This window comes from Petaurus breviceps, unplaced genomic scaffold (assembly GCF_028583685.1).
Source record: "Petaurus breviceps papuanus isolate PSGF00001 unplaced genomic scaffold, PetGlider_PUasm1.0 184, whole genome shotgun sequence".
Lineage (NCBI taxonomy): Eukaryota > Metazoa > Chordata > Mammalia > Diprotodontia > Petauridae > Petaurus > Petaurus breviceps.
This window is the reverse complement of record NW_027185793.1, coordinates 4459436-4486799: the sequence shown is the minus strand read 5'-3', so window position 1 is coordinate 4486799 and position 27364 is coordinate 4459436. Positions and strand designations below refer to the sequence as shown.

The following is a 27364-nucleotide window of genomic DNA, read 5'->3' as shown; positions in this document are numbered from 1 at the left end:
TATAAAGAACCTTAGATAAAAAGTTAACCACCCAAAATAATGTCTCCTACAAAGCTGAGCTCCATTCTACAGTAGGAAAACTGTTCTTTAATAGAATTGATCATGCTGAAGGATTCCTGTTAAGAGAATATTGGGGATGGATGTATTTTGTCAAAAGCCTTTTCTGCATCTATTGAGATGATCATGTGGTTTCTGCTAGTTTTATTGTTGATATGATCAATTATATTGATGCTTTTCCTAATATTAAACCATCCTTGCATTCCTGGAATAAATCCTACCTGATCAAAGTGTATTATTCTTGAGATAAGTTGCTGTAGTCTTTTTGTTAGTATTTTATTTAGAATTTTTGCATCTAGATTCATGAGGGAGATTGGTCTTTAATTTTCTTTCTCTGTTTTATCTCTTCCTGATTTAGGTATCAGTACCATATTTGTGTCATAAAAAGAATTTGGTAGGACTCCTTCTTCACTAATTTTCCCAAATAGCTTGTAGAATATTGGAATCAATTGTTCTTTAAATGTTTGATAGAATTCACTAGTAAATCCATCTGGCCCTGGAGATTTTTTCCTAGGGGAAGACTGATGGCTTCTTCAATTTCTTTTTCTGCGATGGGGTTAAGTAATTTACTTCCTTTTCAGTTTATCTGGGCAACTTATATTTTTGTAAATATTCATCCATTTCCCTAAGATTGTCAAATTTATGTGCATACAATTAGGCAGAATAATTCCTAATTATTGTTTTGATTTCCTCTTCATTGGAGGTAAATTCACCCTTTTCAATTTTGATACTCATAATTTGGTTTTCTTCTTTCTTTTTATTATCATATTGACTAAGGGTCTATCAATTTTGTTGGTTTTTTCATAAAACCAGCTCTTAGATTAATTTATTAATTCAATAGTTTTCTTAATTTCAATGTTATTAATCTCTCCTTTGGTTTTCAATATTTCTAATTTAGTATTTATTTGGGGATTTTGAATTTGTGCTTTTTCTAGGTTTTTCAATTGCATGCCCAATTCGTTGACCTCCCTTTTCTCTACTTTAATCATCATGTATGCACTCAGGGATATAAAACTTCCTCTAAGAACTGCCTTTAATGCATCCCACAAAATTTGGTATGTTATCTCATTATTATCATTCTCTTGAATGAAATTACTGATTGTTTCTATAATTTCTTGTTTGACCCACTCATTCTTTAGGATTAAATTGTTTAATTTCCAAATAGCTTTTAGTCTGTCTTTCCATGGCCCTTTATTGCATATAATTTTTATTGCATCATGATCTGAGAAGGATGCATTTAATATTTCTGCCTTACTGCATAAAATTGTGAGGTTATAGCAATAAATGGAGCCCTCCTTAAAATAATAGGGAGCATCTATTTAAAGCCATCAGCAAGTATTATATGTAATGGGGAGAAGCTAGAAGCATTTCCCATAAGATCAGGGGTGAAACAAGGGTATCCACTATCACCCCTCTTATTCAATCTGGTCCCAGAAATGTTAGCAGTAGAAATTAGAGAAGAAAAAGAAATCAAAGGAACCAAATTAGGCAAAGAAGATACCAAGCTATCACTCTTTGCAGATGATATGATGATATACTTAGAGAATCCTAGAGAATCAAGTAAAAAACTACTTGAGACAATAAATTAATTTGGCAAAGTTGCAGGATATAAAATAAACCCACATAAATCTTTCGCATTCCTATATATTTCCAATAAATTCAACAGCAAGAGATAGAAAGAGAAGTCCCATTTAAAGTTACTGTAGACATTATAAAATATTTGGGCATCTACCTGCCAAAACAAACCCAGGACATATGATCATAACTACAAAACACTTTTCACACAAATAAAGTCAGATCTAACTAATTGGAAAAATATCAATTGCTCATGGCTGGGTCAAGATAATATAATAAAAATGACAATTTTCCCTAAATTAAATTATATATTTAGTGCCATACCAATTAATGTACCAAAAAAACTACTTTATAGAGTTAGAAAAAATAGTAACAAAACTCATTTGGAAGAATAAAGAGTCCAGAATATCAAGGGAATTAATGAAAAGAAATGCTAGGGAAGGTGGACTAGCTATACCAGATTTCAATCTGTATTCTAAAGCAGCAGTCATCCAAACTACTTGGTACTGGCTGAGGAATAGAGGAGTGGATCAGTGGAATAGATTAGGCACACGAGATTCAGAAGCCAATGACCATAGTAATCTATTGCTTGATAAACCCCAAGACCATGGTTTTGGGGATAAGAACTCACTATTTGACAAAAACTGCTGGGAAAACTGGAATATAGTATGGCAGAAACTGGGCACAGACCATTATCTAACACCATATACCAAAATCAAGTCTAAATGGGTGCATGATCTAAGTATAAAGGTTGATACTGTAAGCAGTCTCATAAAACAAGGAATAGTTTACCTGTCAGACTTGTGGAGAGGGAAAGACTTTATGACTAAACAAGAATTAGAGAACATTATAAAATGTAAAATGGATAATTTTGACTACATGAAATTGAAAAGCTTCTGTACAAACAAAGCCAATGTAACCAAGAATAAGAGGGAGGTGGGACATTGGGAAAGAATCTTTACAACCTATGTCTCTGACAAAGGACTCATTTCTAAATTATACAGAGAACTGAGTCAAATTTATAAGAATACAAGTAATTCCCCAATTGATAAATGGTCAAAGGGCATGAACGGGCAATTTTCAAAGAAAGAAATTAAAGATATCTATAAGCACATGAAGAAATGCTCTAAATCACTATTGATTAGAGAAATGCAAATCAAAACAACTCTGAAGTACTACATCTCACCAGTCAGATTGGCTAAGATGACAAAACAGGAAAATGACAAATGCTGGAGAGGATGTGGGCAAATTGGAACACTAATGCATTGCTGGTGGAGTTGTGAACTGATCCAGCCTTTCTGGAGAGCAATCTGGAATTATGCCCAAAGGGCTATAAATACTTTCATATCCTTTGACCCAGCAATACCACTCCTAGGGTTATATCCCAAGGAGATCATAGAAGTGGGAAGAAGACCCATATATACAAAAATTTTTATAGCAGCTCTTTTTGTGGTGGCAAAGGATTGGAAATTAAGGGGGTGCCCACCAATTAGGGAATTGCTGAACAAGTTGTGGTATATGCATGTTATGAAATACTATTGTGCAATAAGAAACGAGGCGCAGACAGTCTTCATATTTACCTGGAGAGGCTTATACAAACTGATGCTGAGTGAGAAGAGTAGAATCAGGAGAAATTTGTACAGAATTACATACACAACATATGTGTGATGATCAACTTTGATAGACTGGACTCTTCTCAGCAATGCAGTGATATAAGTCAATCCCAAAAGACTTATGATGGAGAGAAATATGTGCATCCAGAGAAAGAACTAGAAAGAACTGAGTTTATATCCAGGTGGAAGCAAAATACCTGATCTTTTTCCTTCTCTTGTTTGGTTTTATGTCTTCTTTACCATTTTTCATTCCATCTGATACAATCCGTCTTTATAACCTGACTAATGTATAATGTGAAAATATTTACAGATCCTATACTTGACTATATGCCACCATGGTGGGGAGGAGAGAGAGGGGGACAAAATGTGAAACTCAAGGAATTGTGTAATTGAATCCTGCAAACTAAAAGGAAACAAACAAATTAATTTTAAAAAATTTTAAAAAGAGAATATGGGGGGGGGAGAAAGAAGGGGAAGGAGAGAGAGACAGAGATGGAGAGAGACAGAGACAAAGAGAGAAAGAGAAACATCACTAGAGAAAGAAATTTGAGCTATTTAAAAGGGCTAAAAAGCTGATAGGTAAGAAGAAACTGTTTTCCTCTTAGAAGACTGCCATCTCTAAGGGTCAATGGTGGAGTAAAAAATCTTAAACCTGAATATTTCTAAAAGTTTTTTTTAAAGGATTATCTGAAATATCATGGGATTTGGAATGTGGAGGAAGGGGTAGGAAGTTATTATTTTTCAAAATTGTAGTGCCAAAGAACAAGAATAGAGATGGAGTTAAGAAAATTGGTTACATCCCAAGCCTCATTTTCATCTAAAAGAGGCAAAAGACAGTTAAGTGGGAAGATTATAACAGAGAAATAAAGCGAACAGGGAAATTGACCCAGGGAAGGATCAAGTAGTGGGGTTCAAAAGGACAGGAGGGTTAGGACAAGAGTAGTCAAAAACCAAAAGGATGTTAATAGAAGATTAGAAAAAATAGATATGAGAGGCCTTTTATATTATCTCAATGGGAATCATAATGAATTTATATTATTTTTTACTTTGGTACATTTGCAAATTTGACCCTGTGCTAAGGATAAAGAACTCATAAATAAATTCAGAAGAATAAAACTATTAAACATACTTTTTATAGATCACATCATAATCAAAATGATAATCAGCAAGGAAACTCTGAAGGAAGACTTCATGCTTCTGAAAACCAAAACCTGTGGCACGCTACCTGTGGTATATTTATAGAAGAACATGGATGAAAGTTATTCAATAAATAAATAATAATAAATTAAATATACAATGAACAATAAACATAAATATCAACAAGTATGGCTGAGGGTATTTTATATCAATGAGATCATAAGTCTATTGTCTGGAATATAATATCATCTGTTATTTTCTTTTCTATTCTTTTGGTATCTTCTTTTCCCTGAAACATCTTCTAAATAATCCCTCAGTACTTTCAAAACTGTGTAACTATTAGAATGAACTTCCTCAATGTTTTTTTAGTCTGTTCCAGTCACCCTTCATGACTTAGTTTTCTCAAGTGACATTTCTATTTCCTTATTTAATATATTTGAGGCCAGAAATGTGAGAGCTTCAATGAAGAAATTTATATAGTCTATCCTGTGGGCTGCCTTGATTTATCACCAATTGACAACCTACAGGTGCTAAGCCTCTCCACCCTTAGCTAGGCCAGTCCTCAGAAAGCAGACATAGTCTGTTTCCAGGACAATACTTTTATTGTTTCCAACATTATTTAACCTACCAGAACCTCTGCTCTGTTGGCATATCTTTAAAGAATTTTCATGCTAGGGGCGGCTAGTTGGCGCAGTGAGTAGAGCGCCAGCTCTAGAGTCAGGAGTACCTGAGTTCGGATCCAGCCTCAGACACTTAACACACACACACACACAAAAAAAAAAAAAACTAGCTGTGTGACCTTGGGCAAGTTACTTAACCCCAACTGCCCTCCAAAAAGCAAAAAAGAAAAAAAAAAGAATTTTCATGCCAAGACAAAGCACTGGCAGAAGAAAACATTGCTTTAAAGGTGCTGTGTGTGAGGTTAGGCCTAAGACTTCAGAATGATTATAGATCTGATGTAGGAGATAATGTCAATAATGATGAAAATAGAGCATTAGAGAAATATTGACAAAGCTATTCAATTTAAAGCCATCTGTTTTCCCCCACTATCAGATCTTAATGGCTTGGTAACTCACAACAAGCTTTCTGCAGACATGATGCTCTTATTCTTCCAATATATTCTTCCATAAAGTTTACAGATGTATTTGTTTTCTAAATAAGCATGGCCCTTGTCAATTATCTCTCTTCACTTGACAAAGTGATCAGCAGCTACTGGCCAGCATATCTGGCTTCTTTACATATGATTGTAGCAACTATTTTATATCAGGTAAACTTTTTCAGGAAAAAAGTAATAATCAATGCCAATATATTTTAATTTTTCATTGCTTATTTTTTCAGCAGTTTATTTGATTAGATCAGATTGAAACTGTGGCAATTGTATGGAGTTCTTTCTTCTCTTTTCTTCTAATATGATGATGACCTATGATCTTACTACTCAATAGTGTGATGGAATGCAGATAGTTGATTCTGAAATTCCTCCTACATCATTCACTAGTTTTGGTCAACAAGCATGTGTTAAGCACTTAAACTATGAGCCGAGTACTGCACTAAGTGGTTTGGGTTTAGGTTTTTTTGTGGGGGAGAGTACACAAATATAAGCAAAAATAACCTGACAACCCCTGCCCTCGAGACTTTACATTCTGATTGGGGGAGACAAAACATTAAAAGGTGCTGAAAACAAAAGAGGAGAAAAAGATACCCATGTGGGGTACTATGGTAAAATCCAAAGAATAAAGTATGGTTAGTCTGGATCTTTTCTCAAAATAGTGATTGCAGGAAGAACTTACCAAAGGAGAAGGTCATAAAGAAGGCAAAGACAAGTTTGTTAAAACAGCCATAATTTTTTTTCCCATGTTGTTTGGTTATCATCATGTCCATCACTTTATAATTCACTTCTGGAAGCAATTTTTTTTTTTTTTGCTTTTTTGGGAGGACAATTGGGGTTGTTACTTGCCCAAGGTCACATGGCTAGTTTTTGTGTTAAGTGTCTGAGGCCAGATTTAAACTCAGATCCTCCTGACTCCAGGGCTGGTGCTCTATTCACTGCACCACCTAGCCGCCCCTCTGGAAGCAATTATTAATGAGGTATGAATACTATATAGATATAAAGCTGCTGAATAGTCAATAAGCCTTGAATCACTTTCATTTCCCAAACCATGTTTTCCAATATACTATTTCCCATAATACTCTGTGTGTGTTTATGTATTAGCAAGGAGTAGTATTTGGGAAGAAAAGGTAAGGCAGGAGGAAGGCAGACAGGGAATTAATTCCTTAAATGGACTGGGTAATATGAAGAAAATTTCTTAGTAACCAGTGTTTAGTGACAGATGACTAAGATCAAAGTGGGAAGGATAGTTATTCAGGTACATCAGCAGCTCATCTCTATAAACTTCTCTCCTCCAACCTCCAAATGTTCACTAAGCAGAAAAGAGGTAAGAGAAGTCAGAAAGAGCCCAATATGATTCATGAGTTAAAGCTGCCAGAGATTTTTATGACTGGGATGTTGCAACAACCAAGATTCGGCCAGCATGGTAAGTTAAATGGCTTCTACATTTAGGCAAATGTGTGAAGTGACAGAGTTTCTCTGAATTAAAAGCATTTGCTTTCCCTCCTTTCATCTTCCTTTCTATTCTCTTTATAATAGCCTCAATCTAACCAATGCTATAGTACATATAATACATATATGTGAATGTATACATATACGTATATGCCTTTATTATTAATTCACAGGTGGCATCTTTAATAGGAGCATGGTACATTTATTATACTTGTTCTCTCTTCACAAGGTAGGTACAGCTCTTTCTTTATAAACCTTAATAAATGTCCAAACAATAATGATGAAATCATATTAACAACATTTAGATAAGACATAAACAAGGAATGCAAGTTGTCTCTACCCTGGAGGTCATGGAAACCCCAGTAAGAAAATATGTTTGTTCTTCTTAGTTGTGTCCTTTAAATTCATGTCATACTTAGCTGGTTTTCCTTGCCTCTAATGCTAGCTGACAGTTTTTACATGTTTTTTGAGACTACTATTATGTTGGTAAAAGTATCGTGGGCTATTAGGAATCATTTATATCACTTTGATTTCAGCCATATTAATGTACAAATATGAGACATTGTAAAGAATAGAAACAGAGATCCTAGTACAAGGGAAAAGTCAGGAAACTAGGACAATTTGTCACTGCAAATGAATTCTGAATGAGTGCTCCATAAAAACAGAGTTTTTTCTCTACAGTTATTTTTGCTTAATCTATTTCGAGGCAACACTTTGCCACAGGTTTCCTCCCCCTATAGTTCTTCTGCCTACCTCCTATTTGTTACCCCTTCCTTTAGTTTTGGAGTTGTGTTTGAGGTGTTTCTTCTTTTTTCTTTCTTCCTTTTGTAGATTATTATCTAATATTTCCCTTCCTTTAATCTCACAGTTGAATAGATAAGTAGATTTTCCTCTTTCTCTATTTGCTACATTTTTTTTTCATTTTCTGCACATTTTTAGGGGAAAAAATATTTCCTTTGTTCTCTTCATTAACTCTCTCCCCTTTCTGTCTATTCCAAACTTTTGGTTGCTTCATGAATCTTATATTTACTCATTCATTCTTTAGTCTCTTGTATTCCTTGTGAAATGACAGCTTCTAAAGCACCAGTTCTGAGTTCTAAATAATTTCTGTCCTGTTGAATGTGCCTCCTCCTTCCTTTTTCCTGTTATTCCTAACTCTTTGAAACGTCATTCCTGCAGATGATAGAGAAGATAAAAGCACTGCCCCACAATAGAAATTTTCCTTTGTCCCCACATGTATGGTTCTTTTCTACCCCTCCTGTTTTTTTCCATGGCTCACTTTCTTATTTGCTATAAAGTCTCTTCTTAAGATCCAGACTCATGCACATTTTAGAATGTCAGTTTTCTGTGGGAGCTCCAAGTCCCCTTCTCCTGAGAAAACATATTGTCCATAAGGGCACATTTTCCCAGAGGCTTTACAGAGGTCCCTGTAAATATCAAATCCCTGTAGATGATACCTATTACAAGACCTCCCCAGATTAGAGGCGACTAGGTGGCACAGTGAATAGAGCACCAGCCCCAGAGTCAGGAGGACATGAGTTCAAATCCGGCCTCAGACACTTAACACTTACTAGCTGTGTGACCTTGGGCAAGTCGCTTAACCCCAACCGCCCTCTAAAAAGCCAAATAATAATAATAAGACCTCCATTTCTCAATACATATTATATCTCTCCTCCATGAAAGTATTCTTCAGTGGGATCACTTCCCACAACTGGAATGAATTCCATGTCATTCCCCATTTGAGATCGACTTACTCATAATGTTCTTCTGGGAAACCTATGATCCTTGAGTTGTCTTCATGCATCCTGCCTTTTGAGATCAATGTTTTCCTTCCTCTGGGATCCTGGGTTCTTTTGATATTATTACTTTTGCTTCTCTCTTTCAATTTTGTCCTTCATATCCATGTATTTATATTCCTAAGCAGTTTTTCTCTTTTTCATTCCTTTGGAGAGACTTGCCACAATGATTATTTTTTTTCCCCTTTGCCAATTATTTTTGCTATTCAGGACAGAAATTCCTCTTTCACAATTCATATTTCTCTCTTGGATCATTTGAGAACATCCTGCTCCATTCTGTCTTAGCAATCCATTGGGTCCTCGACTTAATAAGTTATTAACTCATTTTCCTTTGTCCTTAAATGTCAGTTTGATATATTTGACTTCATTTAAATGTCCTGGATACCATCTCCCCTTCTGTTTTAATATCTTCCCTGCTGATTTATCTTTTGGTGCTCAAGGTTTTTAATTCATTTTTTTTTTCCTTCTGAAATCTTGGGTTATTTGTTGTTTTTTACTTTATAGATTCTCTTGACTTCTCCTTTGACGGCAGATCTCCCAGGATTGGAAATCAAAATTATCTCAGCCTGCTCCCACAATGGGCAATTTATTTTTTAATGAATTTCAGTTCCTGCCCCAAGTGACTTCTATGGGGGAAAAACTGGCTTCACTCTACGTCAGTCTCCTTCCCTTAAGGCTTGGTGCTGCCCCATATGCATGTTTATGCCCTGCCCTAGGTCCCTCCTTCCTTAGTTTTCTAGAAGAATGGTGCCACAGCATAGTAGGGCTAGCCCCTTAAGCTGACCCCTGTTTTCCAATACCTCAGCCTTCTTTGTAAGGGGAAGAAGGAGTGAGTTTTGCTGCTGTTTCCACAGAATGGTAGTCTGACAGCAGGAACAAGATGTGAAGGCAGAGACTGCAGTGACAGCAAGAAAACTGATGAATGAATCCCACATCTGTGGATTATGATGTGCTGCCCTACCAGCACAATCCAATTGAAGAGATGGTTTTGAGTGAGCAAGTTGGAAATTATCCTTCTCTGCTCTTAATTGATTAGGTGGTTATCTTTTTAGTCTTCATGGCTTCTTGGTCTGTGGAGAGAGCTTTACTTTACCTCCTCTGTATTATTCTTACATTGGATAATTCATGTTTGGGTAGTCCAAGGAGTGCAAACTCCTGAGAGTTCAGGAGGATTGAAGACAATATCTAGTATTACTAGTCACTTCACCTGGAATCTTTGTCATGAATTCTTAAAGTTAATAATAGTGTGAATCAAGTTTTAATTGGTCCTTTCATGCATTAAGTATGGGTCCCCAAGGTACAAAACCCAGTCTAGGTAATTCTGATGAGTATATTTGCCAAAGGATTAGCTGCATAGTTGGGGACTAAGGAATAAGCATTTATAGAGCATCTGTACTAACAGGCACTGTAATAACTGCTTTTTACAAATAGTGTCTCATTTGTTCCTTACTACATCCCCTCAAGGTAGATGCAATAAAAAATTAATTTGGTCACAAGTTTTCAAAGACAATCATAGGACACTTCAGTGCAAGTCAATGGAGAGAATGAGTACTAGTCATCCTTTAACTCAGCAAGCATTCCTTCAGTGCCTGCTTAATAAATGTCACTGGGCCATGTCCTGGAGATACAAGAAGAAAAAGGAAACAGTCTTTTCTCTGAAGAAATTTATACTCTGTTAGAGGAAAATATGGACAGAGAAAATTAAATATAAAATGCATAAAAAGCAATTTCCAAGGGCAGAGCACCAGAAACTAAAAGAATCAAGAAAATAGACATCCTATGAAAGATGGTACTTGGATGAGTTCTCAAGGAATATAGAAATTCTGTAAGGTAGAGGAAGAACAGCATTCTAGGCATTGAGTCCAGCTTATACCAAGGCACAGAGATGGTCAACATAATACCATGTGTAACCTACAGTCATTTCTAGTAAATTTGGCTGAGCAGAATGGATTCCTCCCAGACAGTGTCTGTTTTCTTCCAGTAGGCCTGGCTGGGTGCAGGACTTTCTTTTCTGGTCCCTGTATTCTACCTCTCAAGTGGGGTTTGGGGAGTTTTGTTTAAGGGGCCAACCTACTCTTCTTTTTCTTACCCTTCTCCACTGTTTGGGGCTGGGGATTTGGAGGTGCCCAGTTATATCAGAAGGCATTTGTGTCTAGACACAAAAGAGGAACTCTAGATTCAGCTTAGAGTTCTGCTTATGGGAAGTTTATAGACTAATAAAATAAAATGTCAGTTCATCACGCTCCCAGGTGGCACCTAGCAGCCAAGTTGGGAAGGAAACTTCACAGCCAATTAAATTCTCTGTAGCCAGACAGTCAAAGGCTTCCTTTCTACTTTCTCTGAAGAAAAAGACATACTTACAGAAACAATTAAGATTGATTCTTATCTTTTATCTAGAGAAAGTCAGAATTAGAGTACTACTGTTGTATTTGTCCTTCATTTTTGAAAAGGACCATGGCATCAGGGACCTGATAACATGACTTACAGTTGAAAGAGGAAGAATCAGCTTAAAAGAAATTAGGAACTTTAGATTTCAATCTCCTTTTGGATGGAAAGAGATGGGGTGGAGTGAGGGATTACTAGCATTCTCAGCTAAGGAAAAGTTTATTAACAATTTGGTTCATCTGCCACTCTTTTACGCACTTTGAGTCCTCATCTAGAAGAGATAGCTTCCCTAGTGGAGTCTGGACATGTTCAACACCATCCTTCTACACTTCTGCACATCTATTCATGCATCTCTCCATTCCCTTCCCAGACTACCTTTAAACTTCCCAGGCTGGAATAAAACCCTGCCTGCTGTTTACATCACATGAGAATACTATCATTTTCTGGTCTAAGTAGAAAAAAAAATGCTTCACAAAATACTAGACTACACATCTCATGCCATCATACAGGTCAGTCAGCCCCTGGAAACTTGCTGATTATAGATCTATCTCCAAAGGATGCTATATTTGTTAAAATGAACAGCAAACATTAGGGCCAGTTTGGCTAGAATGTAGAGTGCATGAAGGTGAGTGATGTTCAGTAAACCTTGAAAGGAAGGCCAAACCAGGTTGTAAAGGGTTCTAAATGCCAAACGGAGAAATTCATGTTTCATCTTGGAGATAAGAAGTAGCCACTTAAAGGTTGTGATCTCAGGAGTGAAAAATCTGACTTTAAGAATATCTATTTTACAGTTGTATAAAGGAGAGATGTGTTGGAGGGACTGTGGTGGGGGGGGGAGAGTGAAGCCTGGAGGCTGAGAGACCAGCTAGGAAGTGTAGCAGCAAGCACCCCAGCGTCCCCAGGGTGGCTGTTCACACAGGTTCTTGGATCTGCTTTGTTAAAGGAAAGCAACTCAAAATGGGTTAACAAGCTTACTTTAATCAGTCAAATATGTATCGTTTACCTAGTTGAGGGGAAAAAGGTCAGCACCCCAAACTTCAAAGTATACAGACAGAATTACCAAGCCAGAGAAACAGATCAAGTAGACAGATTTCCAAATTGTCCAACCATTACTCCCATTACAGGAAGTCATTCAATGGAGAAGACCTACCGATGAACCCACACGAAATGAAATCACTGATCCTTAAAGTAATGAAGTATAATAGTAGTATTTCGGGTTTATTTGATATTTTAGTGTCTGCAAAACAATTTCTCCTAGTAAAAAGATTCTTGGACAGCAGAGTCAGAAAACAGACTTTAGTCCTGATTCTGCCATTAATTATCTGTGTAAACTTAAGCAAATCACTCAAAGTTTCAAGACTTTAGAGAAACAGAGAAGCACACAGTAGGTATGGAAGAACTACAACACATTGCCAACAAGGAGTTGTGCAGACATTGTAAAGAAAATTTTGAAAGACTTGAGATCTCTGATCAACACAATGACCCATAATGATTCCAGAAGACTTATAAAAAAACATGTCACCCATCTCCTAACAGAAAGGTGAAGGACTCAGTACAGACTGAGACAAATTTGGAGGTACATGGACAATCCAAGAATTTGTTCTGTTCAATGATACATGTTTGTAACAGGGGTTTTGTTTTTCTTGCATTCTGTAATAGTATTGGAACTTAAAGATCCCCTGTTTTGGCTTGGTTGAGTGTTAAAAACCCAGAGCTTGTGAATCCCACTAGGGGGATGGACTTGTTGATGTGAAAAGAGAGGGCTGAACTGGGAGGAGCTGGTGCTGTGGATTGGGAGAGGCACAAGCAGAGGAAAAGAGGCAGAAGAATTTTTGGAAGCAGCATCGTGGAGGCAGAGAGAGAGAGAGGAATGCTGAGGGCCAGTTCAAGATGCCCAGGACTTTTGAGAGCTGCCCCACGAAGCTGCCAAGGACTGAGGAGACATGGCTGTAATGCTGGTACTTTGTCTGTCTGCTTTGATGTTGTTTTGCCAGATTCGTCTGCCAGTGAAGGACAGTGCTGTTGTTTAAGAAGTCCTGGAACCTTGCTGTTGGTTCAGGGGTCTGGAGCCTGTTCTGCAGACAGACAGTGAATTGTGTCCATTGGTGGACAGTACTGTTGTTGCAGAGGTTCTGGAACCTTGCTGTTGGTTCAGAAGCCCTGAAGAAGGATTTTCTTGTTGTATGTTTACAGAAATCCTGGAAGAGGGTCTTGCTAATGTTTTCAGGGGTCCTAGGACTGTTCTTCAGACAGAGAATGAATTAATGAGGACACTGGTAATTTATCTTGTGGCCTTTTTAAGCTTTGTCTCCACAGGAACAGAGATTGCTGAGAACTTGCCTCAGGTCAAGATGAAGAAAAGACCTCTCTCTGGGTATTAAATGTTGTGATGATATTTTAACTTTGTTGTAATTCAGGGGTAGATGGCCTTTGTGCTCTCTACTGCCCCTTTTGAGAAGGTGCTTGGCGTTAGCTGATGATAATTGTAATTCAGTTGTGATCCGGGGTGGGAAACTTTTGACTTTTTTGTGCTCTGTGACTGACCAAATGAATGTACTTTGTTTATGATTGGAAACTAATCTCCATTTGAGAAGAGGGTCTTTGGCATTGACTAAATGAATGTACTGTCCAGGGGTGGAGTAGTACTTAGAAATTATTGAATTATACTTGGTGAATGCTGTATTTTGAATTATGCTGTATTTTGATTTTCTCTGTTCTTAATTTGTCACTGAATAAAATGGAGAGCGGTTATGCTGGTATTTTGAACCTTTGGAAGTTGCCTTTACTTGGCATTACACTTTCTCAATGGATATAAGAGAAAGACAAAGGGGATTTCTGTTTGAGAAGAAACAGTGAAATATATAACCAGAAAAAGAGGTGAACCAGTCATGTAACAAGAGGAAAGAACAAAACAATGTACAGCACATATGCCCCAATGATATCTGTGCAAAGTCAAGAGATCTCAAGCAATTGCAATATATATGTATCTGGAACAGCAATCAGCTCAGAGCTTGTTTGGAAGGTAGAGTTCACAAAGGGAGATGTACAACAAGTCTGAAAGCTCCTTCATTAGACCATGAGATCTTGAGAGCAGAAACTGTCCTTTGCCTTCCTTTATAACCTCTGGCTTACACAGTGCCTAGGATGTGCTTAGCAACTGCTTAACTTGACTTAAAAGTTAGGTTGAACCCAGTTGTAAAGGATTTTAAATGCCAAAGAAGTAAATTAGAGAGATACCCCCAATAAAGGATTTGTGGGAGAAAAATATGGAATTTTACAGGATGAGAGGCATGGATAATTCATAATCTGCACTGTTTGAAGAAGTAATCATGCTGACAAGATCATAGATCTATTTAATGACTCAAGTACTTAAAATTCCTAATTTGCAAAATATATGGTTTGAACTAGATGATCTCTAAGGTCTCTTTCAACTCTGATACTCTACACCTCTGAATAGTCAAATGGGGGTGGGACATAACCTTTTCCCCATATTGTAAATGTAAGAGTAGTTTTATCTCACCCTCCAGTGAACAAAGGAAAGAATGGAGCTGATCAGAATACAGTTTGTTCAAGATGACATTTTTTTCTTCCTTTTAAATAAAGTCACTTTTTAAAAAATTTAAAAGCTTTACAAGACAAATCAGAATAAGAATGTATCTTTTCCAGTTAAAGGACTCTAGAGATTTTTTAAAGTTTGCCAATGCAAAAGTTCAGAAATTGCAAAACAGAGACAGAACTAGTCCTTTAATCCTGTCAGAGATGATTCTACCACTAATAAATTTAGAATCTATTTGGATTTTGGTGAAGCAAATACTTTTCCAATTTTCTGCTATTCAGTTAGGTAAATTATCCCCTCCTACAACCCTATATAGGTCAGTCAGATGTCACTATGTCAGCTTCACTAAGTCACTAAGGATGTTGCTTTCCCCATGATACATTAGCCCCATTGTATAATGCATTTCTTCATGAAGCAAAGTAAGGATGCAATCACATGGAAGACTTTTTTAAAATGAAGACATATACAACTACTGTCCTCATTGACAACTTCTTCCTTACCTTATCTTCTATTTTTTCTCTTAAATAAGGTGACTGAGAGTCTAATTCACTAATTCATAAGCATAGCACCAAGATGGTAAAAAAAAAAAAAGAATAAGAAAAAAAAGTACAAAACAGATTATAAAAAGCTCACGATCCTGGCTGTCCTGATGTATACATGGATTAGGCAGTGACCTATATCAAGAAAAATGTTCTTTTGCCCAAAACATTATAGAGCATGCAAATCAGAAGGAATGCAAAGTCATTGCTGGGCAATACCCTTCTTCTATTTAATCTTATTTTTCATCTTAAATTCCCTAGCCTCAAATAGAACATTGAACCTACCCTACATTCTCACGAGGAATAATGAAACAGATTTTCATTGACTATAACTCTTCAGATTCAATATAAATCTCTAAGACCAATGACTATACCCTCCAAAGATTATCTATGAGAATTCAGCATCTATAAATACCAAAACATTTTCTACTAAGCTAATAAATGGAAAATCATTGCCAAACCTAAGTAGTTGAATTACTCTTCAGGAAGAAATTTAAGTACACACTACACTACATGTATTATTTTAACATTTCCACTAATACATTAATACTTTGTCTTTGAATGACTGATAATTAGTTTAGAAAACTTATCAATTTAATTCATATATAAATATGAATACATATGCATATATAAGTATACAATATATAAATATGAATATACATGTAGACATTATATATGTGTATATGTTTGTATGCATGTCAAAAATTGTCCAATCTGCAAGAAAAGTCACTGAAGCAGAGCTCCAAGCCAATAGCATTTTATTAAAGGGTCCATGGCCTCCTTTAATGAGGTGGATATTAGATTTTCCTCATAATCTGAGATCCCCCTGGTTCCTAGGCCCTTGTTTTACACAGTTTGATACTAGATTTGATACCTGGACACTCTGAAGAGGCTACACAAAATACAAAATCCCATTACTTGATAGACCTTGGTTTGAGGGCCAAAAATGATGCAACAGCTAAAAAAAATGGTATATCAGTAAGGGGGTCATGGGTTAGACAAAGCATGGATATCTCCACTGTGTCATTTCTTGTGACTTAGTGGTCATAAGATGGTCCCCTCCTCATGTTGGGCAAGAGAGGATGGTCCAGAGGCACAAAAATAAGTTGGGGGACTTTCCTAAGGATCAAGGCATGCCACTCACACTGGGTTTAGACATGGGATTTGAGCAAAACAGAATGAAGATATCTTTGTCAGCATTCTTGTGGTTGTGCAAGTGAGCTTCATAACTAATAAACAAGTAGTAAATATTACCTTAAAGTTTGAAGCCTGCTATGAAGGCTTACTATAAGAATTTATCTTGTCTAGTTATCCCTATATGATTTGTCATATACATATTAGCACATGGTTATTCTTATACTTTGTTAGATGAGTGACTATATATTACTAGATAAGTGTATTACTTAATAACTGCTAATAATTGTTACCCTTTACAGAATCACACTGAACTGATTAATGTTGATTGGACTGGAATAGGAGTCCAAACGAATCATTTCTCACTATATATGTAACATATATAGATTGATGAATAGATAGATATCACTTTCCCTGTTTCTTGTTTAATAAGGGGACATCTCAAGTTCTAAAGTTATCTTTTTTATTATGATTTATAAACAGTTGTCTTCCTAATTGAGTCAATAAATTTATAATTAAGGGTACTCATCCATTTTAATTTATTGCTTTGTCTAAAGTAGGTCACCTAAAATGAAGTTGAATATGAATACTGTACATTCAAGTTGTGAAATGTCAACATTGTGTAGAACAACTGAAGAGGTTACCCATAAAGAGGGTTAGGGTTGCTCTGGATACCCCAAAATACCAACATGCTGGGTCCTGCTGAATGAATTCCACTCAAATCTTCTCTCAGTAAAAGAAAAGTAAAGTTTATTAAAAGTTCACTTGTATTAAACGCAGAGTAAGTCTGTGCTAGGTCATTCTATGGTGCTTTCTCTAACATGAAGGCAAGATGGGGTCTTATATACAGAAGGTTATGGGAGGAATCTAGGGTTAGTATAGAGGAGGAGTTTGGGGAGGGTCTTCAGGAGGAGTTAATGAGGTCAATTAGTGATTAAGGGTGGGAAGTTGCTGGAGACTACAGACAATGGTGGGCCAGGCCAGTTCAAGGGTGGATTGATATTTTGATAGGCTCAAGGATGGGAAATCTAGTAACAAAGGTTTGGACTCAGCCACAATGTAAGGCTTATTGCCTCATGCATCATCAAATGAAATGATTTAATCAGAGTTCAAGGGGGGTTCCCAGAGCCTGTACCTCATCACAACCAAGAAAATTAATCATTTTTGATTAATTAATAACTTGTTGACCCTAAAATAAATTGTTGTTCAGTTGTTTCAAGCCATATCCAACTCTTCATGAAATCATTTGGGGTTTCTTGGCAAAGATACTAGAGTGGTTTGCCATCTCCTTCTCCAGTTCATTTTATAGATGAGAAAACTAAGGCAAACATGGTTAAGTGAATTGCCCAGAGTCACATAGCTAGTAAATGTCTGAGGTCAGATTTGAATTCAGGTCTTCCTGATTCCTAGTCCAGCACTCTACATTTTATGCCATCCCCAAACTAAATATGCATTAGTAGTGTGGAGTTCCTTATGTACTCCCCATTGTCTGGCCCTAAACATTTTCTGTGTCATTTGTTGGCCTTCACATGTGGTCTGTGGCTTCTGCAAAACTTCCAGAAAATTCTCATTTAACTTCTTATGCAAATATGCAATATATCAAAATCATGATGGGGAAAGTTGCAATGTGGAAGGGATAACTGTATGCTAGAAACCAACCTAACAAAAACACTCAAATACAACTTGTTTAAAAGACCAATCAGCAGTGCCTGAAAGAAAAATTAGTCAATTTGATGGGGTGATGGGACCTGGGACCCTAAAAGGAAAAGACTATGTCTTTGAAAGTAGTCCAGTCCCTGAACCTCCCCACACATTCCAGGAACCCAAATCACTGGCTCATCCCACCTAGATACTCAATAATCCTTTTAACAGCCCTTTCACTGTGGTTCCCTGATGCCTTAGCTCCTTTTCATTGTCTGTACCTGACCCACCCTGGACTACTTACCCTCCTTAATCCCATCAAGACCTTTCCATTGACCCTTTTTACTGATAGAAGTATCAGTCCTATCCTCATCAAATTTGCATATTCCTTAAGAATCTTACCTACCCCTATTGGCCTTACAATAAACCTCTCTACTTTGACTTAAAGAAAGCTTGAGTGTTTGAATTCTTTCCAGGCAGATTTGCCCTGTACCCTTATATTTCAGGGCTCTCAGCAACCCCAAACCATGGCATCAGGGTTCTCAACACCCCAAACTACATCAAATTCATTAGGAATCTGTTTCCATTTCTGTGTCAAGTCTAATTGTGTAGTTTTAAATGGTTCTACCTTGATAAGAGCCATTAAAAAAGCTCCTTACATTGCTAAAGCACTTATTTTTATAAAGATTTTCAAATAGCTTATTTAATTTGATAATCGCAACAACCCTACAATTAAACTTAGCAAATATGATTACGCCCATTTTATAAATGAGAACCAAAAGGCCCAGGGAATACAAATATCTTTTTCAAGGTCATATATACAGTTAACAAGTTGTTGCACTGGAACTAAAACTCCAACCTTCCAACTTCAAGTCCACTGTCTTTCTACTTTTTCTATGCTAATATCCTATGAGTAAATGAGGATACATTTACATTTTGTAAACGAGTTTTAAATTTACAGGTTTTTCTTTTTTATATATTTAATATGTATATAGTACTTTAAAGGTTTGCAAAGTACTTCACATATACTATTTTATTTGATTCTCCCAACAGCTCAATGTAGTATGTTAATATTATCCTTTTTACAGATGAGGAACCTGAGATTGACAGTTAAAGCAGCCACATAGCTCATAAGTTATCTGAGGCAAGATTCAAACTCAGGGCTCCCCTGATTCTAAGTTCAGCTCTTCATCCATTGCACCATTGCTAGCTTCAGAGTACTCAGGTTTTTCCAACACTTTCATGTGCTGATGCCAATAATTGTGGATTAAGTTAATACCCAAAAGTCAGTGTTGGATAGTGGAGTGAGAGCAGGCTTTCCAATCTGCTCTGTTCAGGATCCACCTTCTAACAATGTGACCCTGGGTAAGTCACTTAACTTCTCAATGTTGTAGGCACCTCTTTAAGATTGTAGCTGACAAGTGTATTTTGACTGAGCACCCATTATGTACTTAACATTGTACCTGGAACATAGGTAGAACATAGAAGGCAGGGTGGCCAGGTGGCACAATGAGTAACAGCATCGGTCCTCTCATCTGGAGACCGGGGATCAGTTCCAGCCTCAGATACTTGACACCCACACAAAATAACTGGCCATGTAACCTTGAGCACGTTACTTAACCCCAATTGCTTTTAAAAAAAGAAGAAAAAGAGCATAGAAGGCACTTAATAAATGTTTATTGACTGACTATTGATTAACTGGCCAATCATTAAAAAAAGTTTAGTATTCATCCTCATATATGTTTATTTATCTATAAATTATCTACTTATATATTGTGTACATTATAAAATACACAAAATAAAACATTAAAGAACAAAAAAGATGAAATAAATATTCTAAAAATTATTTTATAAACCTTTTGTTTTCAACAAAATACCATTAATCATTTTTTCAGTGAGAACAATGTGAATAAATATGCTTTGTTTCATATGTGTGTGCTTTTTTAAAATATTGGTGTAACATTTTTTGACGACGTGATTTGAAGGTCTTATTTGAAGTTTTGTTTTCATACATGGTTTTAGTGGCTATCATAGCTAAATTGAGAAAGACTTATAAACTATAAAACCACAGAAACTATAAAATATAGTTTTTAAATGAAATAAGGTGATTGGTAGGTGAAAAGGTAAAAGTGGTTAATTCTCCATCTTACTACACTTAGAAGTTTTCCTCCCTAACCCTGAAAAACTTTGTAACTCAAAAAAATGTCCATTTCTAGAAGCAACCTAGGCAAAGGCCTTTCTACAATTCCCCATTTATTAGCATTCTAGACTCTACACACAAAAAAATGCTTTGCATTTATTTTGTATATGTAGCACTTCCCTCAAGGTCTACTTCACCAACTGAACTAATAGGCTAGGTCCCCAGAAGGTGCCTTAACTACTTCTTCCCTCAGGATTCTTTACTAGTATTGTCATGATTACCAATTGATGTTAGCCAGACAAAGTTAATTAGATTATTTTAATGAATGTTTATTAAGGGAATATAGTAAGACTAGATGATGCAAAAACATTCTAGGATTTGGGACATACTAACTAACTAACTAAATCTGGGACATACTAACTCACAAGTACACACAGAGCTCAAGCAAAAGGGGGCTCAAGCTTAGAGATATCAATCCTTGGGAAATTCTGGGATCCTTGTCCTGTTCTGACTAGTAATTTTTAATCATCCCCTACCCTCAAGGTGAACTGGGAATCTTTACTGTGGCCAACAGTTTTTAACTTCCGTTAGAAGAATACTCTTGCAACCCTTCCCTTCCTGCAATTTGACTATTCTGATAACCTTACAGGTGATCCCAGCTTGGGGTACAGTCAGTGACCTGCCTCGGTTGGCTAAGCAAATCCCTGGAATAAATAACCTGTGAACTGCTGTTCCACCTATTTGCCTAGCCAGCCCCTCCTGAGCATAGATAATCTTGTCTGTAACTCCCCTCACGGAATTTCCCAGTCTGAGTAAGACAGGGCATTGTTCCAAATTGCAATTCTTTGACCTTGAATAAAAATGCCTTACTTTATTTGTTGATCACCTTGTTGATCTATTTTTTTATACAAGTTTTACAAAAGCACATGTGGCAGGGGGGCAAACTCATAGCTCCAAGTTGTATGGGAAATCCTTTTCTCCTCTGGATTCCTCCACTGCCATTCCTTGCTGCCCTCTAGTATAGGGACATTAGATTATAAACTCCTTGAGGGCAGGAAATGTCCTTTGCCTTTTTTATAACCCCAGTACTTAGCACAGGTGCCATAGTAAGTGCTTACTAAATGTTTATTGCTTGTTGCTTGCCTTTTAAGAATTCTAAGTTTGATTTCTGCAGCAATTGCTGGGATCTTTCTCCTTCTGATTCTATAACCAGTTCCAGTACATCTCTTCATCTGATTTTATCCAATGACTAAAAGCACTTCATTCTTCCCCAACTGCATTAACTAGGCATGCTTTTATTTGATTGATTGTTTGAATAGAGGTGTATAGGAATTCCCTCAACCCTCACCCCACACTTTTTTTTAATACCTGAGACTGATTGATTCTAAAACTCAAAGAGCCATAGTTGAATTTTTCCTCAAATTGATAAAAAGCATTTATCTTCATCAGCAAGCATTATTTGAAATGGAGATAAACAACAAGCCTTCCCAGTAAGATCAGTTGTGTGAAACAAGGATGCCCACTGTCACCAATATTATTCAATATTGTACTGGAAACTCTAGCAATAGCAATACAAGAAGAAAAGAAAAATAGAAGGAATCAGAATAGGGAATGAGGTACTAAAATTATTTCCTTTTGTAAATAATATGATAATTTACTTGGAAAATCCCAAAGACTCAACTAAAAAGTTAGTTGAAACAATGAATAATTTTAGCAAAGTAGCAAGATATAAAATAAAGTAAATCCATATAAATCATCAGCACTCCTACGTATCACAAACAAAACCCTGCAAGAAGAGACAGTAAAGATACCCCCATTTAAAATAAAAGTATAAAGTACTTGGGAGTACACCTGCCAAAACAAACCCAGAAACTACATAAACAAAATTATGAAAAAACTTTTTATACCAATAAAATCATCTTTAAATAAGTGGAGAAATATTTATTGCCCATAAGTAGGAAGGGCCAATATAATATAAATGACAATTTTACCTAAACTAATTTATATATTGAATGTCATCCCAATTAAATTACCAAAAAATTATTTTATTGAATTAGAAAAAATAATTTTAAAATTTATTTTGAAGAACAAAAAGTCAAGATCAAAGGAACTGATAAAAAAATATTTTTTTAAATGAGGTTTATCAATACCAGACTTTAAACTATATTAGAAGTCAGTAATTATTAAAACTATCTATTACTAGTTAAGAAATAAAAAGATCAATTTGTAGAGGTCAGAGAACCATAAAATGTAGAGGTCAGGGGTTAAAGGTACATGAGACCCCAAAATACTAATACGCTGGTGTAATGTAATGCCAAAAGAAAGGCAACTTCCCAAGGTTCAGAATACCAGCATAGGTGCTCTCCATTTTATTCAGTAACAAACCCAGAACAGAGAAGATCAAAACATGACATCATTCCACATACAGCATTTACTAAGTGTGATTAAATAATCTCCAAGTACTACCCCACCCCAGGACCTTCCAATCATTCAATCAATTACAAAGTCCCTGTTCTAAATACTTCTCCACCCCTAGGCTATACCTTCATTTAGTCCACCACAAAACCCCTCTTCTCAAATGGAGATTAGTTTCCAAACATAGGTAAAGTACCTTCATTTGTCAATCACAGAGCACAATACGGTCAAAAGTTCCCCACCCCTGGATCACAATTGAATCTACCCCAGAGTTACATCAAGTTTAAACACAGCACTTAATACCCAAATGGAGGTCTTTTCTTCATCTTGACATGAGGCAAGTTCTCAGCAATCTTAGTTCCTGGGGAGACAAGGCTTAGCAAGGCCATAAGATACATTGCCAATCCCTTCATGAATTTATCCTCTGTCTGTAGAACAGTCCTAGAACCCCTGAACACATTAGCAAAGCCCTCTCCCAGGATTTCTGTAAACATACAACAAGAAAATCCTTCTTCAGGGCTTCTGAACCAACAGAAAGGCTCCCAGACCCCTGCAACAACAGCACTGTCCTTCACCAGTGGACAGTATTCACTCTGTCTGCAGGACAGTCTCCAGACCCCTGCAACAACAGCACTGTCCTTCACCAGTGGACAGTATTCACTCTCTGTCTGCAGGACAGTCTCAGGGCTTCTTAACCAAAAGCCAGGTTCCAGGACTTCTTCAACAACAGGACTGTCTTTCACCAGTGGACAAATCTGGCAAAACAACATGAAAACAGACAGACAAAGTACCAGCAAAACAGCCATGTCTCCTCAGTCCTTGGCAGCTCAGGGGGCAGGTCTCAAAAGTCCAGGGCAATTCAAAGCGGCCACCAGCAATTCTCTTAGTCTCTCTCTCTCCACGAGGTGCTGTTTCCAAAAAGATCTTCCGCCTCTCTCTTGTCTCTCCAAATCTAAGTCACCAGCTCCTCCCAGTTCAGGACTTTCTTTTCACATCAACAAGTCCATCCCACAGGTGGGATTAACAAGCTCTGGGTTTTAACACAATCAATTTGAAAACCAAGCCAATACAGGGGAATCTTTAATTGCCATTACTATCACAGCTGGGTACTGCCAAACAAATTTGACTCAAGCTTTCTCTCAGCCAAAGAAAAGCAAAATTTATTAAAAATTCACCATAATGGGTAGACTCTTAAGGAGTCTCAGTATCAGTGACACTTGCATTGGACAAGCTGGCCAGAAACATCTGAAACAAAGTGAGTCTGCACTAGATCATTCTCCAGTGTTCTCTTATGGAGGCAAGAAAGGGTCTTATATACAGAAAGGTTCTGGGAGGTAGTGTGGGGAGGGTCTTCAGGAGGAGTCAAATGAGGTCAGACTCCAGTGATGAGAGATTAAGGGTGGGAAGTAGCTTGACAATGGAGGGTTAGACTAGTAACAGAGAATTGGGCCAAGCCACAAAGAAAGGTTTATAGTCTCAGGCAAATGCCTCATCAAATGGGGAGATTCAATCAGAGTTCCAGGGGGTTCCCAGAGCCTATACCTCATCAAATGGAACAGAGAATACATACAATTTATAGCAGCAAATAAATCTAGCAACCTTGTATTTGAAAAGTTGTAAAGACTTAAGATTTTGGGATAAGAATTCCTTATTTGGTAAAAAAAAATTGTTGGGAAAACTAGAAAGCAGTATGACAGAAACTGGGCATAGGCCAATTTCTTAAATTTACCAAGATATGGTCAAAATGGATACAAGACCTAGGTATAAAGAGATATTACAAGAAATTTTTAAGAACATGGAGCTTATTATTTATCAGACTTATGGATAGGTGAACAATTTATGAATAAACAAGAGATAAAGAGCAGAGTGAAGTGCAAAATGGACAATTTCAATTAAAAAAAAGGGGGTTGTAAAAGTTTTTTTAATGTAGCCAGCATCAGAAGAAAAGCAGAAAATTGGGGGGAAAATTTTATAAATAATTTTGTCAAATCTATAAGAATATGAGTTATTCCCCAATTGATAAATGGTCAAAGGATATGAATAGGCAGTTTTCCAATAAAGAAATCAAAACAATTTATACTTATATGAAAAAAATGCTCTAAATCATTATTAATTAGAGAAATGCAAATTAAAACAACCTTAAGATGGCATTTTATATCTATCAGATTGGCTAAAATGATTGAAGGGGAAAGCAACAAATGTTGAAGGGAATGTGGAAAAATAGGGACATTAATTTATTGTTGGTAGAATTGTGAACTGATCAAACCATTTGGGAGGGGTGGCCAGGTAGCACAGTGAGTAAGAGCACCAGCTCCAGTGTCAGGATAACATGTGGATCGAATCCAGGCTCAGATACTTATTACCCACCCAGAAACACCTGGCCATGTAACCTTGAGCAAGTTACTTAACCCCAATTGCTTAGGGGCAGCCAGGTGCCTCGGTGAGTAAGAACACCGGCTCCAGTGTCTGGATGACCTGGGGATCAAATCTGGGCTCAGATACTCAGCACCACACCCAGAAATAACTGGCTGTGTAACCTTGAGCAAGTTACTTAGCCCCGATTGCTTTAAAAAAAAAACATTTGGGAGAACAATCTGGAATCTGGAATTATATACAAATTGTTATTAAACTGTCTATACCCTTTGACCCAACAATACCACTAATAGGTCTATTTCCAAAGATGATTAGGGAAAAAGGGAAAGATCCTATATGTTCTAAATGTTTATAACAGTGTTTTTGTTTTGTTTTGTTTCATGGTGGCAAAGAACTCCAAATTTTATGGATGCCAGTCAACTAGGGAACAGCTGAACAAGTTGTAATATATAATTATGATGGAATATTACTATGCCATAAGAAATGGTGAACTTAATGATCTTAGAAAAACATGGATAGATTTGCATGAAATAATGAAGAGCAAAATGAACAGAACCAACAGAATATTGTATAGAGTAACAGCAATATTCTGTTGAGAACAACTTTGAGTGACTAAGTGTAGCACCAATTCAATATTCACAGAGCCAGTGGTCACTATAAATATGCCTGCATAGTGCTCAATCACAAAATGTAACAGAATCTCCATAGAGAAGACAGAAGCAAAATGTTTATTCAGACACCAGAAAACCAAATCCCAAAACCAGTAAGCCAATTCCATCATAGTAGCAAAGAAGTTAATAGGCCATTAACAGCACAAAGAGCCATAGCATCCTTTAGCCTTCCCACAAACCAACATTTATGTACAATCCTGTCTCCCTCAGATATGTCCTCTCCTCCCTCCAGTCTAGCTGCTCTGACTCCCAGCTTCCTATAGACTGTGCTCCACCTTTCAGCAAACTCTTCCCATCACAGGCTCCATGTGATTACATTCAGCCTATTAAGGGGCAGGGTATATCTTCAAACCAAGGAAGGTCTTCAAATGCCCTTAGGCTTATTAAGGGGCAGGGAAGATCTTCAAATTACCATTACCATTACACTAAGTCATTATGATTTTTATAAATACCCAATTTAACTATCAAGTATTTGTGAAAGAAGATGCTATCTGCATCAAGAGAAAGAATTGATAAATAGATGTATGTATAGAATGATTGCATATGTGTGTATAATATGATACATATATATGTATATATGATACATATATATGATATATATAATGCATGTGTGTATACACATATATTTGGGTCTAATGATAGCTATCTCTAAGGCAGCCATCTCTAAGGCAAGGTGAAAATGCTGGTTTCTTTTTCCGTAAATTAAAAAGAAAATAAATAAGAATTTTTTTTAATGATTCAAAGAGGCATTCTTATCCTGATAAAAGGATGAGGGAACAGAGCATCTTGTTAGTTATATTAATTGGAAATAAGATGTAGAACACATTCTTTTACTTATAGACTTTCATATTAACTTATCTGTGGACACATTGATTCCCTCTCAGCTGAATGGAAGCTCCTTGAGGTCAACCACCCTTCTGCTTTTGTCTTTGCATCCCTTTTGCCTGTTACATGGCAGGGGCTTATTAAATCATTACTGGATTGAATTTCAGAATCTATCTTTGTTCCTCTCCTCTACCATATACATCCCTTATCTGAGGACCTATTCTGGGAAACAATGACTGAAGAATAATCAGTTTCTACCCAGTTTGTAAAGAATATTCCCTCTAGAGATCACATCAACAGGGTCAAATAAGACACAACACATATTATTCTGAACTCAGCTCCATACACTTTCCACTTCCTGAATTTTAAACCTTTCAGAAGCCCACCAGTGTTAATGACTATTTTTCTACCATTCTTCACCCCCTAAACACACCCATTCAGTTCCACCCACTCCCCAAAAGAAAGCAATTACATCTTGCAGACATTCTAGGACCTGCCTCCCTCCATCCTTCCCACCCCTTTGCCTTTGCAAAAACAATAGGACTAACTTTTAATGTTTGGTAGAGTAAGCAGAGTAGAAGAGGGAGAAAGAGATGGGAAAAAAGAAAAGGAAGCCCTTGGTAACCAAGGTGCAGGAATGATCAGGAAGAAACAAAGGTGTTATACTCCAGCTCACATCCAGAACTTTCATCAGCTCCTCTTTTCACATGGAAAAGACATTTAACTCTTTAGTTGTAACTCTCTGCAGCTACAAATGAACCTTTCTCTATGCTTCCTAAACAAAAACCTTACTGATTCTACCCAGAAAGGGATGAGCAGACCTATGCACAATGGAGCTGCTAGATATGTGTGCAATGACAGTTTTCCTTTCCTGTGTATTAAGTACTTGGAGAATAGTACCAAATTATCTGAACCATCCAGAAGAGCTAGCTCCCCAGGTGGGTAAGGAA

General features: G+C 36.8%; 1 long non-coding RNA gene across 1 annotated transcript in view; it reads right to left on the bottom strand.

Moving 5' to 3' along the window:
- LOC138161244 (uncharacterized) overlaps positions 1–27364 on the bottom strand; it is a 196559-nt gene that overhangs the window by 116030 nt on the left and 53165 nt on the right. The window lies entirely within an intron of this gene.